Here is a 13066-nt window from a genome sequence, read left to right as displayed (position 1 = left end):
GGAACATCACCCACTGGGGCCTGTCGGGGGGTGGGGGTCTAGAGGAGGGATAGTATTAGGAGAAATACCTAATGTAGGTGACGGGTTGATGGGTGCAGCAAACAACCATGGTACACGTATACCTATGTAACAAATCTGCACATTCTGCATATGTACCCCAGAACTTAAAGTATAATTAAAAAAAAAGTCCACTCAGTTTTTAAACACTAATTATTAAGTAAGTGAATATAATCATCCCTTGTTCAAATTCAATTGGAATATCCAAAGCACAAAAAGGGAATCTACTTGCAGCTTGTTGGGGTGACATTTTTGTTTACAAGACAACCTTCCAGATAATGCACTTAATTTCTGTTTTCAGTTTCATGGTGAGACCTTTCAAGGTCTGAAAACAGAAGTAAGTTTAGAATTTTACAAGTTGGAAGGAGAAGAGATATACAGGCAGAAGTGATTTTGACATCCTCCAAATCATACTATGTTGTAATGTACTGGAGTATTTTTCAAGTTAAAGTAAGATTGCTGAGATACTTGACACATTCCAGAAAAGGATACGCCTCTGGACATGATGCTATAATGAATGGCAAAATGCATTTGAATATCTGATGTGAAACAAAGTTTCTAAAAGGTAAATTACTAAGTTAGCAGAAAGAAAATTTTCTCAAGGTGTTCACGTATTATAAATGCCACTGTCAGATAAATGCAAATGTAACTTTCAAGGGATAATTTTGAAAACTGTGTGACAGCTTTTAGAAGAAAACAATGATTTATCCAACACCAGAGCAGCACAATTTACTATTGGGGTATCCTAGAAGGAGTAGTTAAAATATGTTGTTTTTAATTTGTTGCCTGCTTCTCCCTGGAGGATTTTGACCTAAAATATTTTCATTAAAGATGTTACACTAGTGAACTCAATTTATAAAATGACTACTTTTTAAGCCAGGTCTTTTCAAGGTCTGTATCTTTTTGGTCAGTTATCCCCAATAGTGCTCTAGGATAATATGCAGCTTGAGAACTGATAATGCAGTCTTTTTGCTACCATATAGGCAATTACAATAATTTGGGGTGATTGAGGCTGTTAATCATAAAGGCCCTGTAGCCAGAATGATGAGCAATGGTTTTAATCGTCATAGTGTTTTTTCTGATAAACGCACATTTATCTCATACTTATTTAGCCAGCACAATAAACAGTACTCTTGTTTTATGAAAAATTGAATGCAGCGTTAAACTACTTAGCTTCTTCTCCTGAGGTAGTTGACACTGTGGGAGTTTGCATGCATTATCATTAGCCTGGTTATCAGGACATGGTTTGCAGGCAAACAGTTATATCCTGGGAGAAACTGAGGTATAGAAAAAATCTAATTATGGGTTGCAATAGCTACTAATAGCCCACTTTTCTAGAATGCTCACTTTACTAGAATGTCTTCAAACATTTCATTAGTTGGTCGACTTTGGCAATTTCAATATCATTAGGAGCAGAACAAATTTCTCCAGCCTTTTGCTAGAGGAAAAATAAAATTGGCAAACACAAGCCCAAGGAATATTGACAAACATGCTCCATATTGACTTTTTTTAATGGTTTTGTGTCCTTTGTCTAAAGTTTCCTGAAATTTTCTAATTCTGAAAGCCTGAAAAATACAAAAAAAAAGTTTATTTGACATCAGTTCTCTCCAAACTACTGTTATAAATACTTTCTCAATCCATCACTTAAAATACAGTATACTAATTGAAGAATCCAGTTCTAGGGAATCTGTTAGGAATCTGTGTAAAACTTAAATGAACCCTCTTAAAACCTGCTTCTTCTATCTTGAAATGTTACTCCTCTTTCACTTTAACTTTCCTTTTGCTCAAACATAGAGAAAGTTGAGAGCTACTGCTTCCCACATTCAAGGATGGATGTCATTGAATTCTAATCAACACATATTTTGCATTTATCTCATTTTATTTTTTGCAATAAATCCTACATAAACAAGAGTGTACAAACCACATATGGAGAATCAATAAAAACCTATTTAACAGTAACACTGGTTTAAAAAAATTGTCTCAAGATCTTAGAAGACTCTTGTGTAGATTACATGTTCTTCTATTCTCCTTAGATATAATCCGTATACTAACTTATCTGATAAAATTATCTTCATATATATATATAATTCTTGAAAAAAATAGTATACTTTTTTTTGCTTTTCAAGTTTATAGGAATGGAATCATACTGGATATATTAATTTCTGAGCTACATCTGAGTTGATGCACAACGCTGTGCTTCATTTAATTTCATTGCTGTAATAATCCACTGCATAAATATATCAATTATTTTTCAGTTCTACCAGGGATGGCTATATAATTTGTGAAGCCCTGTTCAAAATAACAGTATGAAACCCCTAGTTCCAAAGCATTAAAAATTTTAAGATGGTAAGAGCAGAGCCTTAAACCAAGTACAGGATGCCGAAGTGTGGGCCCCTGAAAGTCCACACAGGTCATATGCTCATGAAGTTAATGCGGATTCTATCATTGATTTACATGTGAATTATTATTATTTTTTTTTAATTACTGACATAGCTGCTAAATTTCTCCTGGAATACCTGTTCCTTGGAGAGTTTCTCTAGACGACAGAGTTTGTGTGTCAAAAGGTAGGCCCTTGAAATTTAGTAGCTAATGAAAGGTTATTTATCAAACTGCTTAGTACAAGTTACATTTTCAATACAATAGATGAGATTTCTCTAATTTCATTTAATTACCAGTCTAGCTCATTAAGATTTTAATTTCCTTATTAATAAAAAATGATTAACCTTCCTTTCACAGCATGTTGTGATGCTAATTAGGATTGGAATTTCATTGACTCCATCAAAGTAAAGAAAACTGGCATCTTGACCAGTATGTGTTTTCTAATCATTGAACATTGTATACATATATATATCTCTCCATTTTTAATCTTTTAAATTTATTACAATTATATTTTATAGTTTTCTATATAGAATTCTTAGAATTTTTAAAATATTTCCCCTTAGCACTTGATAACTTTCATTTAAGACTCTTCTGTAGGTTGCCTGTTCATTCTGATGATAGTTTCTTTTGTTGTAAAGAAGCTCTTTAGTTTAACTAGATCCCATTTGTCAATTTTGGCTTTTGTTGCAATTTAGTTTTAGTTATTTTCAGTATAATGTTTGTTGAATAACAGTCTGCTAAATAATAGAAAATGAAGGTTTTCTTGCTATTAATTATCACTTTTTTCAATAATTATATATGCTGCCTCTATATTCTGAATCCTCTATTTTTTGATTACACGACCTTGCATTCTCACTTTTATTTGCTAATCTATTAAAATTTAGTTCTTCTGAGAAATCATTAAGCACCTAATACTAATGTTAGCTAAATTTGAATCTTTTAAACTTGGTTCCTCTTTGACATCTCTCCATATTTTACTTTCCTTTTTAAAGCCACTTTTCCCTCATGGTAGCAGGTAACAGTGCATATTCCTGATTTGTTTCTTTCCTTTCAACATGATTCCAGAGAGTCACCTCACCGATGAAAGCACTGTTCTTTAAATTTTGCCTTATTTTCCTTTTTTTTTAAAAAAAAATTTGGTAGTTGAATTCAGTATTTCCATAGCTGTAAATATCAAATCTTATAAATAACTCTCAATTTGATGTTGGAAATGTCACTTTGTAACCTAGAATTCAGTTTCCAGATATTTGCCAAATCCATACTTCTTACCACACAAAATGTCATACAATTTGATGATGACTAAGATCACATTTCCCCATGCAATTCCACATGCAGTTAATGGTATGAGTATTGTCAAAAATGTACTGTTAAAGTACTCAGTTGTCAGGAAACAGCTTTTGAGTGGCCCTAAGACTCTGAACTGGCTTGCAGTATCTTCATGATTTTGTCAGTGAAGCTCTATTTTCCATCCCATGAGCAGTAGTTCATTTATTTATGATTTTTTTTAGTGCCTTCATAGTAGATGCATTTTTTTTTTTTTTTGAGACAGAATTTCATTCTTTTGCCCAGGCTGGAGTACAGTGGCATGATCTCGGCACACTGAAACCTCTGCCTTCAGGTTTCAAGCGATTCTCCTGCCTCAGCCTCCCAATTTGCTGCTGCCACCATGCCCGGCTAATTTTTTTTGTATTTTTAGTAGAGACAGGGTTTCACCATGTTGGCCAGGCTGGTCTCAAACTCCTGACCTTGTGATCCGCCTGCCTCAGGCTTCCAAAGTGCTGGGATTACAGGCACGAGCCACCATACCTGGCCAATAGATGCATTTTTAAAACAAATTTGTGTAGTTATTAAACACAAAATAAGTCTCAAAAATAATTTCAAATCAGTCTGTATTCTCAAATTTTGTACACTCTCCCAGTCTCAGTATCCCGTTGAGAGGATACCTTACTTCTTCTCAGTACATACTCTCAGCATTTAGCTCTCATGTACATTTTAACATTAGTTGTCTTCTCCAACTATTATGAATAGATCGTATGAATTTAAGAATCTGAAATTTTAGCAAAACACATCATGAAAAGCAATCAAAGGCTTTACATTGTTTAGGTTGTATAATAAGATAGGAAATATTTATGGAAAGTTTCTTACATTCCAGGGACTCTGTGAGACATTTTTCATTTATTAATTTATTAAATTTTCACTCAAATTGTAATGAGTCCCTAATTACAGACAAAAAACTGAAGTTTAAATAATTTAGGTAATTTTTCCATGATTACTCGAAGTGGTTGAGCCACTTAGTTCAGAATTTAAAGATTCAAAACCTGTGAATTTAAATATTCTTCACTGTGGCTTCGTTTCCCACATTAAAAACTGCATGACATAAGGCCATAGCTTTATCTAACTCAAGAAAACAGTTAAAAAGAAACATTGTCCAGACAGCTGTGAAACCAGATTCCCTCCGTTTGTGAATCCCAAAAGAACTCCCCAATTCTGATTGAAGTAGCTTTGAGCACAAAAATTCCAGGCTATGAATCTCGATATAAAACTCATCTTCTTTGTTTGTTTCTAAAACATGTATTCAGTATTTATAACCCATATGGTTTCCCGCTTGTATCTAAAATCTGCCATACTCTTTTTATTACCCTTTCACTAGTGTTCTATTTGGGAATAAGTGAGTCATAGCTAGATTATTTGAATAGCAGCAATATTTTTAATTACTATATACTTTTTGTCATTGATAGTAAAGGATTAGCGATTTTAATAATGAATTAAAATTTGTGCCCAAAATAGAATACTGTTTATTATTTGCAAAGATAAGAGAAAAGATGCTTATTAAAAGATTGATAATCTCCAAATACCAAAATAATAGAGAAGATGAAAGCAGAAATTTTATATTTTATATATAAAAAAAAGTTAAAGAGAGGAAATAACAAGGAGCAAATCAAATTTGAAAGCATATAAACAGAATAAATAAATAAATTAAAGTCAATGATTTCTTTTTGTTTTGACTTAAACACGCTAATATAGGCCATACTATTATTATTTATCACTATCTCTTTCTCTTTCTGTGAGAAAATTATGCTTACCTGTCTTATTGACTGACCTCAAGAGTGGTCATGTTCCTGGACCAAACTGACGGTTGGGCTGCTAATTGTAGCAGCCCAATAATGAGATGCAGATGAACTGGGGAGGAAGAGAGTTTTTATTTCTGCAGCTGGTTACAGAGAGAAGGTCTGGAAAATATCGCCAGACAAACTCAAAATTACAAAGTTTTCCAGGGTTTATATACCTTCTAAGCTATATGTCTACACATAAGTGTGCATTAATTTAAAGGCATAAGTGATTAACTTCTAATCTATAACTAAGGTCTGAGTCCTGAAGACCTTCCTCTGGAGTCTCAGTAAATTTACTTAATCTAAATGGGTCCAGGTGCTGGGTGATTACCCTTATCTTGTCTCCTGCTAAATCATGGGAGTATAAGGAGTTCCTTCAGAGTATCAATAAACTTGTTTGTGAAGGCCTAGGGAGTTTCTTCAGACCCCCAATACAACTTGTTTAATCCTAAATGGGTCCTGTTAAGAATTCCCTTATCTTGTCATGTGTCAAGGCCCAGGAAAGGCATAGGCAAAAATCTTGGTGGGCTTTTGTTACATTACAGCCTTTGTATAATGGCACTGGCTCTCTCTGCTTTTAATATTTAGCCACTCAGTCAGTACTAAAACAGTTGTTATGGAGGCCTGCATTAGTGAGACCTGGCCTGCCACAATGTAACTTGCTTTACCATTGAAAGGTAAGCAAAATTGATATGTTGAAGCCAATTTAGGAGTCAGCACACGGCCGGCCATGCTTTCTTTTCCTTCTTCCACTCAGAAGGGTAATGTTCTCGAAGTATGGCTGATCTGCATCCTGGATGAGGGTGATATGAGCAGAACCACACTGCCCCATTATGGACATTTTGAGACAGCCAGCTGGAAGAGGGTCCCTGGAGAATCTCTAACCTCTGGAAGTTCGCACCCTTTGCAGCAAAGAGGGGCCTGGCCCCTCCTCTTCCTGGGTGGAACCTGGGAGTTGAACGGCGGGCAGAGGGGCAGAGGGACTTGGGCCCTATGAGAGCCCCTGTTTCCCCTTTGTTTTTCCCCTTTGCACCCAATAAAACCCTGGTTTACTCACCCTTTCAGCCGTCTGCGAGCCTAAACTTCTGTGGCCATGGGACGGACAAGAACCTCGTCTTTAGCTGAACTAAGGTAAAGTCCTGCAACATTTTTGGTACTCAACGTGGGGGCTCCGGAAGCAGTGAGTGAAATGGGGACTGAAAACCTCTCACTGTTGTTTCTAAGCCTTTTCATCCTCAGACTTATGAGGGTGGGGAAACCATGCCCCCACCCATGTAGCTCCCTGGACTTTTCATGGCCTTTTCCTTCCTTTTTCGCGACGGGACCAGTGAGCAGCAGCTCCCAGTCCTTCCCCGCTCTCTGCCCGGGCTGGGACTCACGCCCATTGGTCCGCCCAATGGTCCGACACAGCCAGCTAGCTGGTTCCCAGCCACTCAGGGCTGCCCCAGGCTTCCCCTTTTCTGGCCAAAGGGTTTAACTCTATCGGACAGTAATCCTTTCCCTTCTCTACCCCATCAACGAGTTAACTTTTAAAAGATTTGTTTTTCTTTTAGAAGATATTTTACTAGGCTAGCGCCCGCCACCCCCAAACACTCCCAACTATCGCTGTATTCTCTGCAAACTTTTGGTTGTGAAATCAAGCCTCCATCTTGCTTTACGTCCTGAGGGCTTGGCTGGTAACTGCTTGGCAAGGCTTTGTTTAGCAATCTTGCCTGAAGTGATGAGCCCTGAGGTTCTATATCCTAGCCCTGTCTCTTAAGAAACAACCCCATTAAAAAGTGTCTTTACCTCAAGTCTCTGACTTGATTATAATCAGTTTTAGAAGTCCTAGTTAGGATAGAAATGTTTACTAGACTTAGAGGTATAAATGTGTTGCTTGTCAGAGCCATTATCTATAATGCATGATATATTCAAAGTGAAGCAAAATATATACAGTATGTGTTCTTTTTTCTTATCAAGATTATGTTGTCTCAGTATTTTATAGGTAAGTCAATAGACGTGGTTACTTACCTGAGTTATATTCCTTAACTCCCTCAGAGAATGATCAAAACATTAAAAAATTTGTATGCAGCATTGTTTATTTATTAAAAATAGATGTATGATAAACGTAAGTAAAAATGAGAAATGTTACCAACTCATTTGAAATGAGAAAAGGATTACAACTATATTTAAATACTTTGTGAATTATATTACTCTAGTTCTGGATAAAATGTTTATTGTGATGATAATGTTAAATTCTAAAAGCAATTTAAGAAAAGAAATGAGAAAATACTAACAACAATAGAAAAGTAGAAGAAATTATCAAACAATATACTCTAAATTACAGTTTTATAGGGGAGATTTATAAAATTTTAGTTCTGTTTAGTTTCTATAGGGGGAATTCAGAATATCATCAGGTAACATAATGTATACAAAACACAGAAGAAATTTATATATATATATATTTTGGTATATATAATTTATATATATATGTATACATATATATATATAGAAGATAGAGCCAATTGGATATGATGACTGAGTAGAAAGAATATATATATTATATATATGTGTATATATATATATCCTTTTCCAAATCTACAAAAATACATCTCTCTTCCTTCCAAAAATAAAAGCAAACACAAAAAATATCAAGGTACAGACAGAAATAAACAGATATGATAGCTGGCATAGCAACTGTTAGATGTTCCACTGAACATGAATAATTTCACAAATACCCAATATCAGATGAGGTCACTCTGTAATGATGATGGAAAACAAATAAACAAACAAAATTTATCTGTAATCACTTCTGAGCACAAACAAAAAACACTGTCTAAGGAACAAAAAATGCCAAGTAGCCCCATTTCCAGGCTTCCGTGAGTGCCTACTACTTTTTAACAAGTCACAGTTTTAGTCTTGCTCTTTTGTTTTCATCCTTCTAGAAAACAGTGATTAATATACTAACCCAGATTCCCTTAAGGTTTCGCTCAGCTTGACTAAAGTTTAGACAGGCCTCTTTCTCACTATAGGTCCCTGATCTCACTTTTCTCGAGCATTTACTTCAGAAAATTTGCTACTTTATATTCTTTTTTTGCCCCATTGAGACATAAATCTTCTCAGTCTCTTACCAGCCCTATAACCCTGAAGTGTCTTTCTTAAGGATCTGAGAGCAATTAAGAAAGATAGCACCCTTATCTCCCTGTCCCTGTTGGAGAGTAAAAGCCTAATTTCACTAATTAGCAAACACAGGTGGCCTAATCACCTTGACCAATTTCCTGCCTAGTGTCCTCCAGTACTTTTAGATAGATCACCTCAGCATTAAAAATATCCTTCCATCTTTTGTTTCAGTGGAATGGAGTTCTTGCCCTGTCTTCTAATGCAATAGTCTTAACCCAAACTGCAACGGTTTCTGATAAAGTCTTTCTTGCCTGTTTAACTGTGACAGGTGTAAATTTTTACTTTCTGGACAATACTTAATAGTACAATTACCGCTGCTTCTTACCTGCACTCAATCCTAAAGTACCTGGTTCCTTGGATCATCCCAAAATCTTCTAATGCAACCCCAAATCCTATAAAAAGCACTTGCTAATATCCTCTTGGTAAGATGCCTGCTTTGTTAGACCACTGATTTGTTTCTGGTGAGCAGTATGACAGATGTCACCTATAAATACAGGGGTGTGAATTCTAAATTAATCAAGGAAATATGAATCCAAAGTCATTAAAAAATCTCCAATAGATCAGAATTAAATGTAACTTGTGGAGGAATTAAATAATAGTTCTTGACGAAACTGTTAAAATGCAATATAAACACAAACATACTCTACAATTTTTCAGATTTCATTAAATTACCAGATAAATATAAAATTAAATGATTCTTATGCATACACATTTACAGCATCATTAGAAAATAAGGAAAAACTATTCTGTAGTACTGCGAAGTGTTTTAAATCATTTTCTTACAAAGGCATGCCTTTTAAGCTGAGACTTGAAAGGCAAGTAGAAATTAGACAAGAAAAGACCTATGAGTTTAATAAAATTTAAGTGGAAGAGCTAAATGAGTTGGGGCATAAAATTCAATGAGTCCAGGTTTACAAGAAATGCTCAGATGACATGACATGTGAATTCTCTCAAATATTCAAAAACCAAATAATAATAATCCTTCACCATTTATTTCAGAGAATACAGGAGAAGGGAACAATTCCATCTCATACCTTGATACCTGGACATAGACATCACAGGAACAGATAGATGAACATCAATATCCTTTATGAACATAAACACATAAGCATTACTATTATACTAGCAAACCAAATTCAAGACCATGTACAAAATAATTATATGTCAAGTACAAGTAGAATGTATCCAAGGAGTACTGGTTCTTTTACAATCTGAGAATCAATCAATGTAATAGCCATATTAATACAAAGGGTACAGAAACTAAACTGCATAATAATCTTAATGCATAAAAATAGACTAAATCAAATATCCATATAAGTAAAAAAATTAATAAACTAGAAAAAGCAGAAAAATTTATCATCTGATAAATAACATTTACAAAAACCTCACAGCAAACATTATATATAATGATGAAAAACAGGGTACATTCTCCCTGAGATCGAGAACAAGGAAAGAATGTCTGCTTTTACCACTTCTGTTCAACAGTGTCCTGGAGACTGTACTTTGTACAATAAGGCATAAATTAATTAATTAAAACTGTCTTTATTCCCATATAACTTGATAATATATGAAGAAAATATTATATCAAGGAATCCAAAAATAACTATTAGTACCAAAAAACAAGTTTGGTAAGATTGAAAGATTCAAAATTAGTATGAAAATAAATTGTATTTCTACAACCCAGTAACAAGAAAACAGCAAAAAAAAAAAAAAAAAAAAAATTTGGGAAGCAATTCCATTCACACTAGCTCCAAAAAGGAAAGAAAAATGCATAAATTTAACAAAAAATTGTAAGTCTACAATCAGAACCACAAAACATTGCTGAAATTAAATATTTAAATAAATGGAGAAACATTCCATGTTCCTAAACTGGAAGACACAATGTTATCAAGATGACAATTTTCATATTTAATTTTAATTTTTTCCCCTTCCTACAAAAATCCAGCAGTCTCCTCAGTCTCCTTTTAAAATCTGCCAAGTTGATGCTCATATTTATATAGAAATTCAATGCACTTAGAATAGCAAAAAACAATATTGTAAAAGAAGAACAAAGCTGGAGGACTTAAACGTCTTGATTTCAAAACTTACTATGAAACTATAGCAATTAATGCAGTATGTGGTACTGGCATAAAGATAGACATATAGATCAGCGTAATAGAATTGAGGTCCAGAAATAAACCATTGCTTTTATTGATTTTTCAACAAATGTTTCAAAATACTTAACTGTGGAAAATAGTCTTTTCAACAAATTGTGTGTTCAAGTAAATGTTCACATTAAAACAGACTGAATTTATACTTTTAACCCATACCATAATAAACAATGAAACACAGACTTAAAACATATACAAAACAATACAGGAGAAAATTTTGTGACCATAAATTAGGCTACAAGCTCTAACATATGACATCAAAAGCATGTTCCATCAAAAATGATAAATTTGAAATTATCAAAATAAATATTATTCAAAAGACTCCATTAAGAAAATGAAAAGACAGGCCACATTGGGGAAAGTGTTTTCATATATCTGATTAAGAACTTAATCAGAATGTATAAAGAATTTCATAACACTAAAACTATGAAAACAACTCAGTTTTAAAATAGTAAAAATTTAAATAGATATTTTACCAAAAAAAAAATAGCTAATAAACACGTTAAAACATTCAACATTTTTAGATAAATGCAAATTAAAACTCCAATGAGATGTCACTATATGCCACTAAATGGCTATAATTAGAGATGGGCAATAATGTGTTTTCAAGGATGTAGAGAAGTCAGGACCATCACATATTATTGGTGAGAATATAAAATGGTATAGTTGCTTTGGGAAACATTTTGGCAAGTTCTTAAATGTTAAACATGAATTTACCATTTGACATAACAGTTACACTACTAGGAATTTACTCAAAACTAAAAAACCATACTCACGCAGGTCTGTGCACAGTATTCGTAACAGCATTTTTATATCCAAATACTGGAAAAAATCCAGATGCCAAATAAAAATGAATGAATGGATAAACAACTGTGGTATATCCATATAAGGAGATACTTTTCAGCAATACAAAGTAACAACTGATGCCTCTAGCTTTGTTCTTTTGCTTAGGATTGTCCAAAGCTCCTTTTTGGCATCATACTACCTGACTTTAAACTACACTATAAGACTACAGTAACCAAAACAGCATGGTACTGGTACAAAAACAGGCAAATAGACCAAAGAAACAGAATAAAGAACTCAGAAATAAAACCACACATCTACAACCATCTGATCTTCTACAAACCTAACAAAACAAGCAATGGGGAAAGGATTCCCTACTTAACAAATGGTGCTGGGAGAACTGGCTATCCATATGCAGAAAATGGAAACTGGACCCCTTCCCTCCACCTATACAAAAAATTAACTCAAGATGTATGAAAGATTTAAATGTAAAGCCCCAAACTATAGCAACCTGAGAAGAAAATCTAGGCAATACCATTCAGGACATAAGCATGGGCAAAGATTTTATGGTGAAATCTCCAAAAGCAATTGCAGCAAAATAAAACATTGACAAATGGGATCTAATTAAACTAAAAAGCTTCTTCACAGCACAAGAAACTATCATCAGAGTGAATGGACAACCTAGAGAATGGGAGAAAAATTTTGCAATCTGTCTGACAAAGATGTAACATCCAGAATCTACAGGGAACTTAAGCAAATTTACAAGAAAGAAACAACCCCATTAAAAAGTGGGGAAAAGACATGAACAGACAATTTTCAAGAAAAGACATACATATGGCCAACAAACATATGAAAAAAAAGCTCAATACCACTGATTATTACAGCAAGGCAAATCAAAACCACAATGAGATACCATTTCGTGCCAGTCAGAATGGCGATTATTAAAATGTCAAGAGACAAGACTATACTTTCAGGAATAATTTCTGTAGTTTGTTACTAGAGAAGTTTCTCTGAACATGTAGAGCACCAGAATACATGGACACAGGGAGGGGAATATCACACACTGGGGCCTGTAGGGGGGTGGGGCGCTAAGGGAGGGATAACATTAGGAGAAATACCTAATGTAGGTGATGGGTTGATGGGTGCAGCAAACCACCATGGCACGTGTATACCCATGTAACAAAACTGCATATTCTGCACGTGTACCCCAGAACTTAAAGTATAATAAAAAATAAAAATAAAAAAATAAAGAGCATGCTTACAAAATTAAGACAATTTCATAAAGGTCCTCCATCATCATTTTAGTTGACAGAATTCATTACACTTTCTTTCCTCAAAACATATCATCAAGTATGATATGGCAGGTACTCTTTTAAAAAAGGGAGGGAGAAGGGAAAAGAGGAGAGGAGGAAATAAGATTTAAAAAAC

The 13066-nt window shown here is 34.2% G+C and overlaps 1 pseudogene; it reads left to right on the top strand.

Moving 5' to 3' along the window:
- Positions 1–12596: 12596 nt before the first annotated feature.
- On the top strand, positions 12597–12678 carry LOC129012046 (small nucleolar RNA U3; annotated as a pseudogene).
- Positions 12679–13066: the final 388 nt, after the last annotated feature.

The sequence above is a fragment of the Pongo pygmaeus genome, chromosome 14, assembly GCF_028885625.2.
Source record: "Pongo pygmaeus isolate AG05252 chromosome 14, NHGRI_mPonPyg2-v2.0_pri, whole genome shotgun sequence".
Lineage (NCBI taxonomy): Eukaryota > Metazoa > Chordata > Mammalia > Primates > Hominidae > Pongo > Pongo pygmaeus.
Note: the sequence above shows the minus strand (reverse complement) of the source record. Positions and strands in the feature narration are given on the sequence as shown.